Source organism: Triturus cristatus, chromosome 7, assembly GCF_964204655.1.
Source record: "Triturus cristatus chromosome 7, aTriCri1.1, whole genome shotgun sequence".
Taxonomy (NCBI): Eukaryota; Metazoa; Chordata; class Amphibia; order Caudata; family Salamandridae; genus Triturus; species Triturus cristatus.
The window spans coordinates 1605622095-1605641415 of NC_140590.1; the positions used below are offsets into that span (position 1 = coordinate 1605622095).

A 19321-nucleotide genomic window follows, 5' to 3' on the forward strand; every position below is an offset into this window, starting at 1 on the left:
CGTGATCCTCTTGTTGACAGGGAGCCAGTGCAGGTCTCTTAGGTGGCTCGAGATGTGGCTGCGTCGGGGGGCGTCCAGGATGAGACGGGCGGAGGCGTTCTGGATACGCTGAAGTCTTTTCTGAAGCTTGGCTGTTGTACCGGCGTAGAGGGTGTTTCCGTAGTCTAGTCTGCTGGTGACGAGGGCCTTGGTGACAGTCTTCCTGGTCTCAGTCGGGATCCATCTGAAGATCTTGCGGAGCATGCGGAGGTTGTGGAAGCAAGATGAGGAGACGGCGTTGACTTGTCTGGTCATCGATAGGGAGGAGTCCAGGATGACGCCCAAGTTGCGTGCGTGGTCCGTTGGCTTGGGTGCGGTGCCCAGGGCCGGGGGCCACCAGGAGTCCTCCCATGCAGAGGGCGATGGTCCCAGGATGAGGACTTCTGTCTTGTCCGTGTTCAACTTCAGGCGGCTGATGTTCATCCATTCGGCGACATCTTTCATCCCTTCGTGTAGGTCGGCTTTGGCGGTGTCGGGGTCTCTGGTCAGGGAGAGAATCAGCTGGGTGTCATCGGCGTAGGAGATGATGTTGAGGTTGTGTTGGCGTGCGATGGCAGCGAGGGGTTTCATGTAGATGTTGAAGAGAGTGGGGCTGAGCGATGATCCTTGCGGGACGCCGCAGATGACTTCGGTGGCCTCAGAGCGGAACGGAGGGAGGCGTACTCTCTGTGTTCTGCCGGAGAGGTATGAGATGATCCATTCCAGAGCAATCCCCTGGATGCCGGTGTCGTTGAGGCGTTGGACTAGGGTGCGGTGGCAGACAGTGTCAAATGCTGCGGAGAGGTCAAGGAGGATGAGTGCCGCTGTTTCACCTTTGTCGAGCAGGGCTCGGATGTCGTCGGTGGCTGCGATGAGGGCGGTCTCTGTGCTGTGGTTGGCTCTGAATCCGGATTGCGATGGGTCGAGGGATCCGTTCGTCTCGAGGAAGGCGGCCAGCTGCTTGTTGACGACCTTCTCGATGACTTTGGCAGGGAAAGGAAGGAGCGAGATAGGGCGGAAGTTCTTGAGGTCGGTCGGGTCCGCAGTTGGTTTCTTCAGTAGTGCGCTGAGCTCGGCGTGCTTCCAGCTCTCTGGGAAGGTGGCTGTGTCGAAGGAGGCGTTGATGATGTCTCGGAGGTGGGGTGCGATGGTAGAGGCGGCCTTGTTGAAGACATGGTGGGTGCATGGGTCGGTCGGAGATCCGGAGTGGATGGTGTTCATCATGCGTGTCGTGTCTTCGAGGGTCACTTTGGTCCATGTCTGGAGGATAGCGGCGGGGTGCGTAGGTTCGGTCGATGGGTGCGGGGGTGGAGCGCCAAAACTGTTGTGGATGTCGGCGATCTTGCGGTGGAAGTACGAGGCGAGGGAGTCGCAGAGGTCCTGCGAGGGAGTGATGTCGTTGTTGCTGGTGCTGGGGTTGGAGAACTCCTTGACGATGTTGAAGAGCTCCTTGCTGTCATGGGCGTTCTTGTCCAGTCGTTCCTTCAAAGATTTCTTCTTGGTGGTGCGGATGAGCTGGTGATGTCTGCGGGTGGCGAGTTTGAGGGCGGTCATGTTGTCGGTGGTCTTGTCGAGGAGCCAGGCCTTCTCGAGGGTGCGGCAGGCCTTCTTGGAGTCCTTGAGTTCGTCGGTGAACCAGGGGGCCTTCTTGCTTCTGGGCCTGGTGAGTGGGTTCTTCAGTGGGGCGAGGTCGTTGGCACAGGAGGTCAGCCATTGTGTGAGGTCGAGGGCTGCTGTGTTGGGGTCCGTTGTCCGGACCGGTGGGTTCTGGCTGAGGGAGGTGGTGAGCTGGTCGACGGTGATCTTGCTCCAGTTTCTGTGGGGAACCTGCTTCGGGTGGTGGTGGACCGTGTTCTTCTTGAAGCTGAAGTGGACGCAGCTGTGGTCAGTCCAGTGGAGTCCGGTGCAGTGGCTGAAGGTGATGTGCTTGCTGGATGAGAAGAGGGGGTCGAGCGTGTGGCCGGCGTAGTGGGTGGGGGTGTTGACCAGTTGCTGGAGTCCGAGGTTGGCGAGGTTGTCCAGCAGGGTGGTCGTGTTGCGGTCGTTGTTGTTCTCCAGGTGGAAGTTGAGGTCTCCGAGGAGGATGTAGTCGGTGGAGGGGAGGGCGTGAGGGCTGATGAAGTCCGTGATGTCTTCGCAGAACTGTGGGCGTGGTCCCGGGGGTCTGTAGATGAGGGTGCCTCTGAGCCAACACCCATAAGAGATATTCCTCATCTTGGAGGAGATGGTGTGATTGGTGCGCTCAACGGGACGTGGATCCCGCTAAGGCACATGTCTCTTTAGTGGTCAACTTCTTAGCCTCCATGGCTTCCTCCGGGTTAGCGTACAGGACGGTCAACAACTTCCGGTCCGCGATATCGGCGGGACATCTACCTTTAGACGGTAAACCCATAGGAGAACATCCTCTGGTATGTAAATTGCTTAGAGGAGTCAGGATGGTGAAACCTCCTTGCCCAAGGTATTCTCATCTCTGGGATGTCTCGGTTGTCCTTAGATTTCTTGAGGCCTGGCCTTCCAACAGATTCTTATCTCGGAAGCAACTTTCGGCCAAGTTAACTATGCTCCTATGTTTGGTTTCTTGCAAACGGGTGTCTGACGTACGGGCACTGGATTTGGCGGGGCGTAGATTTACCCCGGAAGGTGTGCATTTCATTCTATCCAGGAGAACCAAGTGCAACACCACTTCAGTCACATATCCAAGTTTTCCTTCTAATCCTAAATTGTGCGTAGTGCAATGTATTAAAGATTACAAGGTAAGTACTGAAGAATTTCGTACTAATATGCAAGGACAGTTGCTTATTGCTCTGCAGAAGCCATTTCGCCCAGTGACTCCAGCTACTTTATCTAGATGGATGCGTTGGCTCATGGGCGAAGCGGGAATTGACATCTCCAAATTTGGAGCGCATTCTGCACGCGGAGCCATGGCTACGAAAGCATATTCGTCAGGTGTCAGCCTGGTAGATATCATGAATACAGCTGACAGAGTACTTTCAAGCCATTACAAAAAATGGGGTTACCCCAAAAGTCAGGGACCTGGGAATCGGTTAATACAAAAAACACTGGTCCTAACTCAATTGTTACCACAGCAGCAATATGTCATCCCGTTAAATCTTTACAAAATTTAGAGCTGAATTACATTTAGAATAGCTCAAGAAATTCAATTTAGCAATTCAACATGAAGTGATGCAACATCCATTATTTGATTCATCAATATTTATTTGCAAAAGATTTTTTCTTTTATAGATTATATAATGTTCGGCGCATGGTTGCTCCAGAGGGAACGTGCATGAAATAAAAGTGTTTAGAAGTAGATGTGTAGAGACAGAAAATTTAAAGAATAGAACAGATATTAAAATCATTGACAAGATACACGGTTATAATTCACCGTACAAGGTGTCCTGGTCACGTATCAAAAAACAGTTTCAATTTTATGTACAGAATTTAATTCATATTGTAGCACGTTTGGGAAAAGGAGTGTACCAGGCTTAGCAACAAGGAGGTGTCGACGTTTCGACCCGTCTTGGGGTACAAAGGTATTTTGAGACCTTGACCATGCCGGTCTTCAGGACAACAGGGGGGAGTGAGGGGCAACCTGACGTGGTCCTCAACTTGACATAGATGTCTAAAAAAGAAAAAGGGTGATAAGGATGTTGCATGAATAGTGTAATTAAACACCATCCAGAGCGGTTGTAGGCTTACCTAATGTGAATCCAGGGGTTACTCTACCATAGATCACTAGTACCGGTAATTCAATTACCATGTAAGTAGTCCTGTCTGGTGTGTTTCACAGGCAGTCAACTGAAAATAAGCAGAAGTAAACCCGTGTAAGGACCGGATCGGCGATTTACTCGCTCTACCACAATGACAGAGGCATGAACCTAATAAGTGGCAACAATACCTGTGATGTGGAATCAGTCCTTCCTGCAGTATATCTGGCCTTCTATTTAAAAGGGGGGGGGGAACCGGAATTCAATTGGGCATCTCCTTTCCAACCGTTGGCCGCGCTGTAAGGAAATAGAGTAAGGGGTATGAGTGCGTGATTGCCAGCGGTTCATACTAAACCTTAAAGGAGGGTCCTCGCAGAACTCTTACCTGCGTCTGTGCGGGTTCGTGCTTCCCGTGGCGTCTCAATCGAGAGAGGCGGGAGCGCGTTCGCTCTAAGTATATAACATCAACCGGGCAACCGTTCACGTCGTTACGGTGCGTCGGTGACTGTCAGGGTGGAAAGACTCACCGGAGATGTAAAATTGTAGTTCAATCCGGACGTGCAGAATCAGTCTGTGGTCATTAGGGGCCATGTGAGTGAACCAATGTGTGACTACTAGACAATTGTGTAGTCTAGGGTAACAAAGTGCGCTTATAGGAGTAGTGGCCTAAAATCAGGGATAATTATATACAGGGGGGCAAGGTTCAGTGAACAAGTTCGAACCCGCCATGATGCATAAAAGAGTACAGTCTCATGATTCAAAAAACCTCGTGGATACATAATCTCCCAACAATTCTTATTTGATGATTACAACAGAAATATATCATCATAATGAATAGTAAGGTCTCATAATTCTAGGAGATCAAGGTGAATACATCATATCATAACAATTCTTATTTTCACGTTTATACAATGAATGATACATAACGGAAAATTAAACAAATAGTTACATATACATATACATATACTTAACTAACATACATACAAAAAGGGTCCATAGGCTGTCAATATATGGGCCTAATTATCCAGTGTTGACCAATTGTAAACATGGGCAACATACCTGAGGCAAGGAAATATTAGATTAGCCATTACTCATAATGGAGATCTGTCTATTAATCTCCTCCAGTTCATTCAATCCTCTGTGGATTGTATCCAAGGAATGTATCCATCTGCATTCCCTTCTGTTAAGTATCATGCTGAAGTCCCCTCCCCTGGGATTGGGCTTGATCTTTTCAATAACTCTCCATTTCAAACTGTCTGCAGTGTGGCCAAAATTCGTGAAATGGTCAACCAAGGGCGCTCCCACTGTTTTGCAGCGTATACGGCTACAATGTTGAAGGATACGGCATTTAACTTTTTGAGTCGTCTGACCTATATACATGAAGTCACATGGGCAAACAATTGCGTATATGACCCCTGAGGAGTTGCAATTACTAAAGCCCTTCAATGTATGTACCTGTTCGTTGTGTGTAAATTCACTGATTTCTTTGGTCAAAGCACAGGCTTTACAGGATCCACATTTGTGGTGTCCTGCAACCGACTGAATATCCCATAAAGTGGTCTGACCAGTGTTCCGGGACATGGGTAGTAAAGATTTTACCAAGTGATCTCGCACATTTTTACCCTTCTTAAATGCATGCATGGGAGTTGGTATGTTACCCAGTTCGTCCGACACTAAGTACCAATATTTATTAATTATCTTTTTGATGTCATTACTCTTTGTGCAGAATGTTGTGACACACACCAGTCGATCTTCCTTGGGGATTTCCTTAGGTTTAGGGATCAAAAGAAATTCCCTATGGTTATGCCATGCCCTTTTCCGGGCTTTTTTAAGGAGTCTAATGGGGTAGCCACGCTCCATCAGACGTGCTAAAAGACCAGCCGACTCATCAAAATAGTCTTCCTTTTTTGAGCAATTCCTGCGTAACCTCAGGAACTGTCCAAAGGGTAAGTTATCCCTAAGGTTACGAGGATGGTGGCTGGAGTAACGTAGTAGAGTGTTCCTTTCACTACAGAAAAAGCAGTGAAAGGAACACTACTACGTTACTCCAGCCACCATCCTCGTAACCTCAGGGATAACTTACCCTTTGGACAGTTCCTGAGGTTACGCAGGAATTGCTCAAAAAAGGAAGACTATTTTGATGAGTCGGCTGGTCTTTTAGCACGTCTGATGGAGCGTGGCTACCCCATTAGACTCCTTAAAAAAGCGCGGAAAAGGGCATGGCATAACCATAGGGAATTTCTTTTGATCCCTAAACCTAAGGAAATCCCCAAGGAAGATCGACTGGTGTGTGTCAGAACATTCTGCACAAAGAGTAATGACATCAAAAAGATAATTAATAAACATTGGCACTTAGTGTCGGACGAACTGGATAACATGCCAACTCCCATGCATGCATTTAAGAAGGGTAAAAATGTGCGAGATCACTTGGTAAAATCTTTACTACCCATGTCCCGGAACACTGGTCAGACCACTTTATGGGATATTCCTTCGGTTGCAGGACACCACAAATGTGGATCCTGTAAAGCCTGTGCTTTGACCAAAGAAATCAGTGAATTTACACACAACGAACAGGTACATACATTGAAGGGCTTTAGTAATTGCAACTCCTCAGGGGTCATATACGCAATTGTTTGCCCATGTGACTTCATGTATATAGGTCAGACGACTCAAAAAGTTAAATGCCGTATCCTTCAACATTGTAGCCGTATACGCTGCAAAACAGTGGGAGCGCCCTTGGTTGACCATTTCACGAATTTTGGCCACACTGCAGACAGTTTGAAATGGTGGGTTATTGAAAAGATCAAGCCCAATCCCAGGGGAGGGGACTTCAGCATGATACGTAACAGAAGGGAATGCAGATGGATACATTTCTTGGATACAATCCACAGAGGATTGAATGAACTGGAGGAGATTAATAGACAGATCTCCATTATGAGTAATGGCTAATCTAATATTTCCTTGCCTCAGGTATGTTGCCCATGTTTACAATTGGTCAACACTGGATAATTAGGCCCATATATTGACAGCCTATGGACCCTTTTTATTGTATGTATGTTAGTTAAGTATATGTATATGTAACTATTTGTTTAATTGTCCGTTATGTATCATTCATTGTATAAACGTGAAAATAAGAATTGTTATGATATGATGTATTCACCTTGATCTCCTAGAATTATGAGACCTTACTATTCATTATGATGATATATTTATGTTGTAATCATCAAATAAGAATTGTTGGGAGATTATGTATCCACGAGGTTTTTTGAATCATGAGACTGTACTCTTTTATGCATCATGGCGGGTTCGAACTTGTTCACTGAACCTTGCCCCCCTGTATATAATTATCCCTGATTTTAGGCCACTACTCCTATAAGCGCACTTTGTTACCCTAGACTACACAATTGTCTAGTAGTCACACATTGGTTCACTCACATGGCCCCTAATGACCACAGACTGATTCTGCACGTCCGGATTGAACTACAATTTTACATCTCCGGTGAGTCTTTCCACCCTGACAGTCACCGACGCACCGTAACGACGTGAACGGTTGCCCGGTTGATGTTATATACTTAGAGCGAACGCGCTCCCGCCTCTCTCGATTGAGACGCCACGGGAAGCACGAACCCGCACAGACGCAGGTAAGAGTTCTGCGAGGACCCTCCTTTAAGGTTTAGTATGAACCGCTGGCAATCACGCACTCATACCCCTTACTCTATTTCCTTACAGCGCGGCCAACGGTTGGAAAGGAGATGCCCAATTGAATTCCGGTTCCCCCCCCCTTTTAAATAGAAGGCCAGATATACTGCAGGAAGGACTGATTCCACATCACAGGTATTGTTGCCACTTATTAGGTTCATGCCTCTGTCATTGTGGTAGAGCGAGTAAATCGCCGATCCGGTCCTTACACGGGTTTACTTCTGCTTATTTTCAGTTGACTGCCTGTGAAACACACCAGACAGGACTACTTACATGGTAATTGAATTACCGGTACTAGTGATCTATGGTAGAGTAACCCCTGGATTCACATTAGGTAAGCCTACAACCGCTCTGGATGGTGTTTAATTACACTATTCATGCAACATCCTTATCACCCTTTAGATTTTTTAGAAATCTATGTCAAGTTGAGGACCACGTCAGGTTGCCCCTCACTCCCCCCTGTTGTCCTGAAGAAGACCGGCATGGTCAAGGTCTCAAAATACCTTTGTACCCCAAGACGGGTCGAAACGTCGACACCTCCTTGTTGCTAAGCCTGGTACACTCCTTTTCCCAAACGTGCTACAATATGAATTAAATTCTGTACATAAAATTGAAACTGTTTTTTGATACGTGACCAGGACACCTTGTACGGTGAATTATAACCGTGTATCTTGTCAATGATTTTAATATCTGTTCTATTCTTTAAATTTTCTGTCTCTACACATCTACTTCTAAACACTTTTATTTCATGCACGTTCCCTCTGGAGCAACCATGCGCCGAACATTATATAATCTATAAAAGAAAAAATCTTTTGCAAATAAATATTGATGAATCAAATAATGGATGTTGCATCACTTCATGTTGAATTGCTAAATTGAATTTCTTGAGCTATTCTAAATGTAATTCAGCTCTAAATTTTGTAAAGATTTAACGGGATGACAGAGTACTTTCAAAGCATTTTACTATAAACCCATTGTGAATATTGCGTCAATGGTGGTGGATCAGCTTTGAACAAGCATAATCGGAGCCTCCGGTCCTGACATAGAATTAAAAATTTGCGAACATTCGTGACAAGAATTTTCAATTCTATTAAGGACTACGGAGGCGAGGATTATCCCACCCAGAGATACACAGTTTGATGTAATGCTTTTTATTCATCATGCTTTGCACATGGTATGTTATGATGCTTATATTTCATCATGTGATGTTGTTGCTTATGCTATGGATTTGCATTTCTCTGTGTACTGTTCCCCCCCCCCCCCCTTTTTTTTCATGCTATAATGTTGCTTTACCAAGCACTCTGGAACAGCTTTTATGGGGTGTTTCCTTTCCTTTCTTTCAGGTACAGACAGCAAGTAAACTGGACTATAGTTTATCGGTGACTGGATGACTGCCGTTCGGTGCTCCGTTCACGAGCGAGTTTGTCTGGATCGGGATCCAGGAAGAAGTTCGGCCCCGTTGGGCTTACAGTTCCTTGGTTGGAGAAGGCCCTGGCTATCGGTGATCCTCGAGAGCAGGTCGTGCATGGACTTAACTACCGTTCCAAAGAAAGAGGACTCTATGTGCTGACAGGGACCTTATATAGAAGACACTCTATGGTTGTCACATGGTTTATTTCTGTTTTTTCATTGGCTGCTGTGAGCTTCTAGTAAAGATTGAGAAGCATAATCCTCGCCTCCGTAGTCCTTAATAGAATTGAAAATTCTTGTCACGAATGTTCGCAAATTTTTAGCTCTCCCTCATCCGGCCTGCACCCTCCGTAAGAGTCCAGTATTGGAGTCAGACTGCAGAGAAGGCAAGCGGCAAAGAGAAAGGGCTGCATTTGGGTTTCATGCGTCCTGGTCCTGCAGCAGCCTTCTCCCAGATTTTGTTGGCATCCTTCAGCTGCTGAAGGGTTATGATTCCTGGGGATTAAAGAGGTGAGGCTAGTGCTGACCAGCTGGTGTCCCCCAAACAGGTGAGTCCACCAACAGCCCTTTTCTTTCTACCATGATGTAATAAAGGGAGGCATGGAGTAACTGGCAGGCACTGGGGGTATTGGGCCCACACCAGACTTAACAAAAACACCAGTAGCTACGGGTTGAAACGGGGAGAGGATGCAACGGAATGTGTGGGTTCATAGATGTGATCCATCATGTAATATCTGTAACCGTGATGTGCACAATGTCTAAGGAAACTGTACCAACCAATTACAATGTGTTTCATTTGTATGACTTTGTTATGCCCTAACTTTAATAAAAAATAGAAAAAACACGAGTAGCCCCTACTGGGCATTGTTCACTGGGGCCCCTGCAAGTACTGAACAAAGGCAACAGTTTTAACAATGCCTTAACACAGATGGAATCTGGGTAGGAGTGACTCCTTGCATTGCTTGGTCTGGCTTTTCAGAGGTAGCCCCCCCAAGTGAGATCTGACAGAGTAAATGCACCTGCATTACCACCAGCACACAGTGCAGCTGAGACATTCCAACCTGAAGCCGAATTACATTTACCACAGATGTAGATCGCACATGTTGCTTTGGTCTGAGAATGTAGAGGAGAGCCAAGTCTGGTTCAGATCCTGTGACTCTGGTAGTTGCGCTGTCTGCTCAGACTGTAGGAGTCCAGGTTTTGTAGCAGGGTGGCCCTATGACTCTGAACCCTGGCATGCTGCTCTATCCCAATGATCTCTGAATAGTGGACATTGCTCCTTTTACATGTGTGTTTTTCCTCCATAATTATAGAAAGATTGGACAGCTTTTCCATTTTTCAAACTGCACTAAAATTAGTCCATTGCACTTTAAAATTGATGCTTTTTAAGTTGTAGGAAAGCTCTCCGAGCTCTGCTCCTTGAAATAAGGCAAACATTTAAAATACCATAGTCACACTGCTTTCAATGTACTTATTTCTAGCTTCTTCCCATCACCTTGCAAATCTCTACTCCCAACACATCACTTTCGGTTTTTCCCCTTGTTTTCTTCTCTTTCCCATAAATATCCCTACTTTCTGCTCTTACCTGTCTGACCTGTTTCTCACACTTTCCTTTATCTCTTTGCCAACTGTACTGACTCTCAGTAGTCTTTCCCCCTCTTTATCCCTAACTCTTTCACTTACTCTCTCTCATACACATTCTTTAAGAGTGCTCCTCCATTACATATTGACTCTGTCTACCCACTTTTTGTTATGGCCTGTCCTTCTCGATCACATGTCCTTTCTCTTTCCTTGACTGTATCATCTTGCATTCTTTCAGTCTCTTTTCTCTTATACATTCAGTATGGCCTGCTGTATCTCGCTATTTGACCACTCTTATCTTCTGGCTGCTTCTCTCCTCCTGTATTGTTTCTCATCAATGACGGCCACTCTCTCCAGACAGTCTCCACCTCTTTCAGCTGCCTCCTCTTTCAGCTGCCTCCTCTTTATGGATGCCTTCGGTCTAACTATGATTCTACCTCATGCATTGCAATACATCTTTCAATATGTTCCCTTGACTGTTAATATGTTTACTCCCTCCACTCTTTTCCTTTCTGTCAATTCCTTGGCTAATCTGATTGGTGTTTGGAAGGTTGCTGAATAAATGAGTGCTAGTTAACTGTCACTGTGCTTAAATAGGAGTGACTATGCCTTAAGGAATTTAATGTAAATGTTGGATGTGACTGTACAGAATGTTTATTTATGAGCATGCCTCGCACCTGTCAGAGTTGCATGCGCAAACCTATCCCTATCTTTTGAGCTTTTCATGTAGAAGATTAAACCTGCTGTGGAAATGGTTTGGATGAGGTCAAATGACAGCACATAGGAGACGGGGTCATACAAAGTGTCTCTATGTTCGACTTCGGAAACTCAGATGTTAAAGCTTTGCATAAGTTTTACTTCCATTTTTCTCCGATATCATGAGGGACAATGACGGTGGTGGAAAAATGCATCTTTGCCAACAGTGGCAAAAACCCTGTACTTTTGGCCCCTTAAGATACCTTTGTACCATCTAATCATGTCCTACACAGAGCCCACACATCTATAATCACATCTAGCTTGCATACTCTTATCCTCACTCCCTTCTCTTATTAGGAGTTGCTAGGCTGACCTATTTGTCAGTATATGTCTGCAGCTTTCCCTTTTCCTCCTTGACTTCCTTTCTCTGAAGCTTCTTGTGTGTGAGATTGTGAATCTCATTGTGTATTTGCACGCTTGTAGGATAAAAGTGTGAAAAAAAAGTTTTGTGAGGAACCGTGTTGGAGATTGTTAGTTTGCATGTGTGTGTGTGTAGATGTTTGTGTTGATGAGTAGGCGAGTGCACTTGTGTGAGTGCTAAGATGTGTGAAGTGCATCTAAGAGAAATTGGAAAATCGAGCTTGCAAGAGGCAGTTCAAGACCTCCTACTCATTACATGGAAGGTTTTACTTTGGATATGTTAGCTGTCATTATTTACTGTTCAGAGATATGTGCAGAACTGCCCTCCCTGATCACTACAATGTAGCTTTTTAACTTGCCTGCTGTGCACTAAAATGCTGTTTTTATTGGCACAGTTTTTAAAAGGACCCTTGAATAAAACCTCTTCAAAACTTCCTATGAAGGTCATATTTATGACCGATCAGGCTTTGGTCAGTTTTGTTGTGCTAATTTACCTTGAGATACACACTGTCATTTATTTTTCCAGAAAATCCTTTATAGAGAGCACCTTAGCCTATATCTAAATATAGCCTTTAGAATCTTCCAGTTTCAAAGTACTTTTATTAAAATCATTTGTACCCATACCTAATGAAAAACGGAATGCATGTGTTGCAAACTTCATTGTCAGCTGAGGATAAATTAGGCTTTTTACATGCAGGTAGGTTGAGGAAAGATGCTAACATTCAGCATTTGAGCTGGATGAATTTTGTAAGTCCCTAACCATATCCTTCAGGGATGCCCATCACTCTGTTCCACCACTGCAAGCAACACACTTGAGACAATATGCCAAAAGGCAAACTACTCGTGTGTTAAGTTATGATCCTGCTATGGTTGAATGATGAAGAAGCAACCAACTGCTTAAAGGGTTTGAATGCTTCTATATTAACGCACAAATAGCCATATTTAAAAATATTATTTACCTTAATATGAAAGGCTATAAGGGCAGGAGACACTGAATTAAAGTACACCTGAGAGCTAATGTGCCTGATGCAGAGATCTTTGTTCAAGTCTTACACACTCATGTTCAGGATGTATTCAGGATTCTTCCTGAAACTTAATAGTTTCAAGGAAGCTTGTTAGAAACTCTTCTTTGAGTCTTTGTCGTGGTAACAGCACAGAGTAGGATGCCATAAAGGGCACTTCTAGTTTGATGAGTGAGGAGGTAATTCTGTATGTAACTTACAACTTAAAATCCTTGAAGGGTACTTCAATGGGTTGATGTGGCACAACAGCAAACTTTTAATAACTGCATTATTGGTAGATAATTGACCTGAGGTATGGGGAGAAGTGGTTTGCCTAGGATCACACAATTTGTTGGTGAGTGCAACTTAGGCGCATATACCTATGACGGCATTGTCTGGGTCCATGTCTTCAGTTCTGGTTTAAATGGAAACCTGCCTTTTCTGTTGTAATGACATTTAAGATAATGGGCATATTCTTTTAGACTATATTGACCAATAAGTGCAGAGCTAGAAACATAAAAGATGACTATGCTCAGAAAGGCATCAAATTACATTCAAGTGATATGTTGCCACTATAGTTGCCTCATGCTTGAAATCAGAAAATAATCTTTGTATTTTTAAATGAAGTATGCTATAGTTTATTCTTGCATATCTCTATTCCTGAAAACAAAATAAAACGCTTATAGAGCATACAATAGATCTTGTGTTTAACAGTCTCTTAAACGTACATGCCAGTGAAAATAAATGTGGCCCAACAACACATGTAATGGGCTAAGAAATCCACATTTGCCTATATCACCATTGTTGATGAGCAAACCATTTTTTGATCTTCATATCTTTCTAAATCGAGGGACATGCTATCCACCCGTCTCCTACTTTGTAAATCTATCACATAATGTTAACTTTGTGTATATGTAGCGCTTCATACAGCTGTAAAGATCACAGAAATAATGATTTTCTGGAAGGGAAGAGGAGCAGAACACGATGAGGGGGCCCCTTCAGCATATCTTGCAGGGGGGCCTCTTCAGATTTTGTTACGCCACTGTTCTAGGGAGTGAGCTAACCGGCTCCAGTGGGACTTGTGAGATCTTGGGGGGCCTTCCAGACCCTGGACACCATACGAATGTCTGGAATGTCAAAGGTTGAACCCCACGATACCGCAGCCCTTTGATCCATCTTTAGATGTTTGACCCTTGTTTGATTTGATGTATCGTTTAAAACTATATGAAGAACCTCACTCGTATGTTTTTTTTCCAGTGCATATTGGCTTTATGTAAGAAAGTGGACTACTGCAACTTTCTGTGACCATGTTTGCTATAAAACTAAAACAAAGCGGTTACAAAATTTCAGATTATAGTGCCTACTTTGCATATAATTTGAAAAAGTCTATAAAATCGTTTTTGTGCTTAATAGGCTGTTTAGTATCAGCGACGCTGGTCAGAAGTGAAAAATAAGACCACTTCCCATAAATAGATTTATTTATTGGAATTTTACAAGTAGTACATTGAGTAATTATTTTCTGCCTCTGTCCAAGCGTGATTGGTAAAAAGATTATGCATCTTAAAACCATCATTACATGGACTAGGGTTGAGGACTTGTAATGCAGCAATTAAAAAATGTTTTAAATGTAGTGACGAACTGCTTTTACCTGCCTTAGTTAGATACGTGAAAAATGCAGAGATTAAAATTTTGCCGGCTATGTTCTTGAATACGAGGCTGCATCAGGCTGATAGAGTTCGGAGTTAACTTTTTATAGGATGACCGCTCCAATATGGTGTATAAGAAGGGGTCAGTATGCACCACTACAGCAGAATCCACACAAATTATGCTTAACCCCTTCGCTGCTAGGCCTTTTCCCTCCCCTGTGCGAAGCCTTTTTTTGTCTATTTGAGGTAGTGCGCCCTTAGGCCCCTGAAACTTTTTGACCACATGGTATCGACGCCAAATTTGCGTCCTTTTCTTCCTACAGCATGGGGATTCTAAAGGTACCCAGGGTTTGTGGATTGCCCTGGAGGGGTCCCAGAAATTAGCCAAAATACAGCAAAATGTTGTGTTTTGGTTTTATGGGGGAAAATCGGGCTGCAAATGAAAGCGTCTAGGTTTTTCCCTGCAAATGTTATCCAACAAGGGTTTGTGGGGCTGAAATCACCATTTTCCCAGCCTTTAGGGAATGACAGACTTTTGTCAGCAAACCAATTTTTATTTTTTTACAGTTTTGGCATTTTTCTGGGACATAGCCTATTTTTGTGTGCTTTCAACCTCTTTCCAGTTAATGGTAGAAATGGGTGTGAAAGTAATGGATCCTGGAAAGCTATACATTTTAGAAAAGTAGATAAAATCCTGAATTCAGCAAGGGGTCAGTTGTGTAGATGCATCAAGGTTTCTTTATAGAAACTAACAGTTAAATATAGGAAAAATTGAAAATTAGTTGGAAAAAAGCAGCCTTTTGTGTCAACTTTTTCACCTGTAACTTCTTCTAATTATGACCGCTCTTTGAAAGCAATATACCGTTAAATCCGCTGGACCTTCCTGGTTGTGGGGATATATAGGACTTGTAGGTTCACCAAGAACCCGACGAACCCAGAGTCAAAAACTGAGCAGCAATTTGCAATGGTTTTTTATGATGTTCCGGGTATATAGCAATTGTTGTGGGAAAATGTATACATGGAAAAATCGGTATGAAAGACACCTATCTATTTCTGAAATGGGAACAAATTATAGAGTTTAGAAACAGTACATATTTGCACATTTTCGAAATTGGGAATACTCCTACTAGCATGAAAATTATTGGTCATTTTTCAAAATGACTTCTTTTTTACACAATGTCTTTCATTTGAAAGGCAGAAATGCATCAACAAATCAATAGGTAATAACGATTGCTTTACAAATCTGAATTACCCTAAGTCTCCCGAAAAAAATGGTACCTCACTTGTGTGGGTAGGCATAGTGCCCACGATAGGAAATAGCTCAAAAGGCAACGTGAACACACCACATTTTCACAATGAAAATTTTACCCTTTTTTTGCTAAGTGTCTGGCTGTAGTTTTTGAACACTCGCTCTGCCGGCACCTAGGGAAACCTAGCAAACCTATACATTTTTGAAAACTAGACACCCAGGAGAATCCAGGATGTGGTGACTTGACTGCCTCCCACCAGGTTCTGTTACCCAGAATCCCTTGCAAACCTAAAAAATAGTTTTAAAAAAACAAATTTTCCCCACATTTCTGTGATGGAAAGTTCTGGAATCTGCGTAGATCCACAAATTTCCACCCACCCCGCGTTCCCCAAAGTCTTACGAGAAAAATGGTACCTCACTTGGGGGTGCTAGAGGGCGCCAAGCAAGATGGCTGCACTTGCGTGAGGCTCTTGCTGTTCGGGCAAAAATCCTTAAAATATCCTGCCCATCCTGGCACCTATACCTTCTAAAATTACAGCCCTGACGCCGCCAGTGCAGCCGAGAGACGAACACCGCCCTTCCTGTCGGAAATTGCACCTGTGAGCCTGAGCGCTGGACCATCGGCCTACGAGACCGCGCTTCTCAATCCCAGGGCGGGAGAGGCTGACTGTACCCGAGCGGGGGGCCTCGCTGTGACCTGCTGCTGTGCTGTTGCCTTTGTGGGTCTCGCGGGGAGAGGTCCCGATTCCTGCCTCCCCATCCGTGGCCTCTGTAACTGTCCGGCTCTCGGCCGCCTGGGGCCTGGTGTCCTGCGGCCTTCCGGGTGGGCGCCGGGGTGGAGACTGCCTGGAGGTCGGACCGGGCTGGAGGCGGGGCACGGTGCCGCTGGCGTTCGCGGAGGGCTGAAGACGTCCACACTGTGCCCCCGGCGGTGAACGTCTTGCTGGTGGCCCCCAACGTTGGATGCTAGTTGTCGAGCCGATCGGCGCCTGACTCCTGCGAGCGGTTGCGGGATGGAGCGGTCGGCGCGGACCGGCCAATTGGAGCCGCGGTCATTGGAAGTGGCGAGCTGGACCTGGGGTAAGTGCCCCTTTACCAGTGTGCGATTGGTGCAGACTGGCCCGTCGGAGCTGTGGACATTGGGAGTGGCGAGCCGGTCCTGGAGTAAGTGCCTCATTACCAGTGTGCTGCATGATTGGGGGGGGGGGGCCCTTGAGGTGGCGGGCCATCTCGGGAGTCACCGATCGGACTCTTGGGGCTTCCCCGCAGCGCTCCCTGCTTTATGCCAGCTGGAGAGGCCTTAGGCCTGTTATAAAATACCTTTGCGTCCGAGAGTATTGCGGGGGGCCCCCGGACCTGCAGGGGTCCCCAGTCCTTGCTGAGATTCACATACATTGGGGATACACTCACGGCCTTAGCTTGCTCCGCTCCTGCACTGATCGTCGTGGGTGCGGCTGGGCTTTGCAGCCCCGTGTTCTATTGCTGAGCGTCGAGGGCAGTTGAGATGATAGGGCAGGTCTGCTTCTCTTGGAATCTCGGTGTTGGGGCCCATCTATCTCCACCCCCCCCCCCCCCCCCCCTTCACCCCCCCACCTCGGGGCAGGCGGGGCGCCCTACTTGGCTCCCTAGTCCACCGTCATAATATCTGGGAGCCCATCGGAGGGACCCACGCTGTACTGATACTCTCCTTGAGCATAGCTTGGAGCTTACTGCCTCTTTTTGGTCTGCGTGTCCCACCACCATTCGCCTCGCCATGGGGAAGCCCGATGGTAAGCAATCCAAGCTTACTTTTGACGCTCTAAACTCCCTGAACGCTATCAGACCCAGAGGGAGACCCCTGTGAGGCCCCGGCCCCGTCCACCGCTGGTTTAAAGGAGCTGCTGCTGGTGATGCAGTCGAGTTTGACTTCTATTGAATCCAAAATTGATTCCATGACGGCTCAGTTGGATGGCCTCGCACATAGGGCGGACAAGCACGACGACCGGCTAAATGAAGCGGAAAGGCGAATTTTCCCTTTCAGGCTGCCCTGGGGGCAAGCCACTCCCCGGCGATCGAGGCAGCGTCTTAATAAAATTCTGTGGGTTTGTAAAGAAATGTTGACGTCCTTGAGCTGTGACCTTCAGACGAGAGGGGAACAACATAGCATACGGGATGTTAAGTTGTTGAAGCTTCTTCTTAACGGGAAGAAATTTGCGCCTCTGCTCCTGCACCGCCATAGTGAAGTCGGGGTATAAGGAGATGTCCATGCCCTCATGTTGTAAGCGTCCTTTCTCCCTAGACAAAACGGAGCACAGTGTCTCTATCGCGATAGTTCAGCATTTTGGTGATGATGGGGCACGGTGGGACCCCGGGGGGAGGGCGACTCGCCAGCGACCGATGCGCCCTTTCCACCACAAGGACCGATGAGAATGCCTCTCTGCCAAAGAGTGTTACCAGCAGTCGTTCCACATATTCTTCCAGCTTTTCTGTGGCAGTCGTCTCCGGCACCCCAAGAATTCGGAGGTTGTTCCTCCGAGATCGCAATTCCAGCTCCTCGTTCTTTGCAGCGATCACTTTCAATACTTTATCTAATTATGATGTGTGGCTGGTGGTGGCAGTGCACGCGTCCTCCAAGTCCGAAATTCGCCTTTCATCAAGTTCTGCAAGGAAAAGCCAACAGTTTGCATTACTCCACTGCGAAGCAAGGGTTGCCCGTACGGCCTGCTTTCAACCCGCCACAGGTGGAAAAACCATGCTGCGCGCAGCCTTTGAGATCAACATTCCTCCACAGCCAGCTGCATGAGAAATTTCTCGTTACCAGAACAAACCTCTAGCACTTTCTTGAGCGACACTCACACTGGGTAGGTAAAAACAAATCCCTAACCATACATTGCACAGAGCCTCTGTTGCCCTCGTTTATGGACGAGGCCATTTTAACTCCATGTCTCAGCATTTTTAGTCTGTCAACAAGTGCCAAGTAACTCAGTACAGCACAAACCAAAAGGCAATGGAGAGGCGCATGCTCTCTGGGCACATCTGAATAGGAAATGGTTCCAAGGCCATGCAGCTCTCCACTGGGTACCCTTTAAAAGCAGGATAACCTGCATCTAAAAAAACTGGGCCTTTAAGACCTTCATGGCAGGCTCTCCCACCGTCAGTGGTGGCAAATGCATTACAGGCAGTCTTAATCATAAATTGCTGCAAGAGATGGGGCAAGGTGACCGTTATGAGGAGTGAAGTGCGGGCACTGGAGGAATGCATGATACAAGCCCTGATGCTGATAGGATGGTTGAAGTGGAGGTTGTGATGGAATGTGGACCAACCTTGATGGTGTGAAAGGTAGATAGTGGTGAGGCCAAATTGCAGGCAATGAAAAGGGTAGAGTGCAGCACTGGTCTAAAATATAATACAAGCAGTGTCTGCAGGCAAATGTAGCACTGCTTTTTATGTACCGCAGACGGTCTGTGATGGAATACACAGGCGAACGCCCACACACATCCATACGCTCATCTACATGTTTAGTTCTTTTTTTTTTTTATTGCATAAAATGAAATGGAATATAAACCTATATTTCACAGAGAACCACTATTCCCTGAGAAACTGAATTTCATCATTGTAATGACAGCTCTTCAAACCTCTGCAAAGTTTTAATATTAACAGGGCTACTAGGATTATGTGACCTGGAGAAGCAATTTATGTTGCAAGGATATTCAAGCTATGAGGCAAAATAATGTAATTTATACTGCACATACTATAGCAGTATTATTTCTATCCATTTAAAGCAAGAAACAACATTTGCGAAATCTGCGAGTTATGTGGCAGATGTAGTAAATCCATTATTATGCGTTAAAGAACAAGTTACTTACCTTCGGTAACGATGTATCTGTAAAACATTAGTTAGATTCCTCACCTTAG

The 19321-nt window shown here is 45.6% G+C and overlaps 1 protein-coding gene across 4 annotated transcripts in view; it reads left to right on the forward strand.

The window, feature by feature from the left end:
- The window catches only part of FAM217B (family with sequence similarity 217 member B), a 249242-nt gene that overhangs the window by 72323 nt on the left and 157598 nt on the right, over positions 1-19321 (forward strand). For 2 of the 4 annotated variants that reach the window (XM_085619473.1, XM_085619471.1), the window contains exon 2: positions 8768-9382. The exons of the other annotated variants lie outside the window; for them this stretch is intronic. The gene's annotated coding sequence lies outside the window, so the exon portion shown is untranslated. The remainder of the gene's footprint in view (positions 1-8767; positions 9383-19321) is intronic. 4 annotated transcript variants of the gene reach the window in all.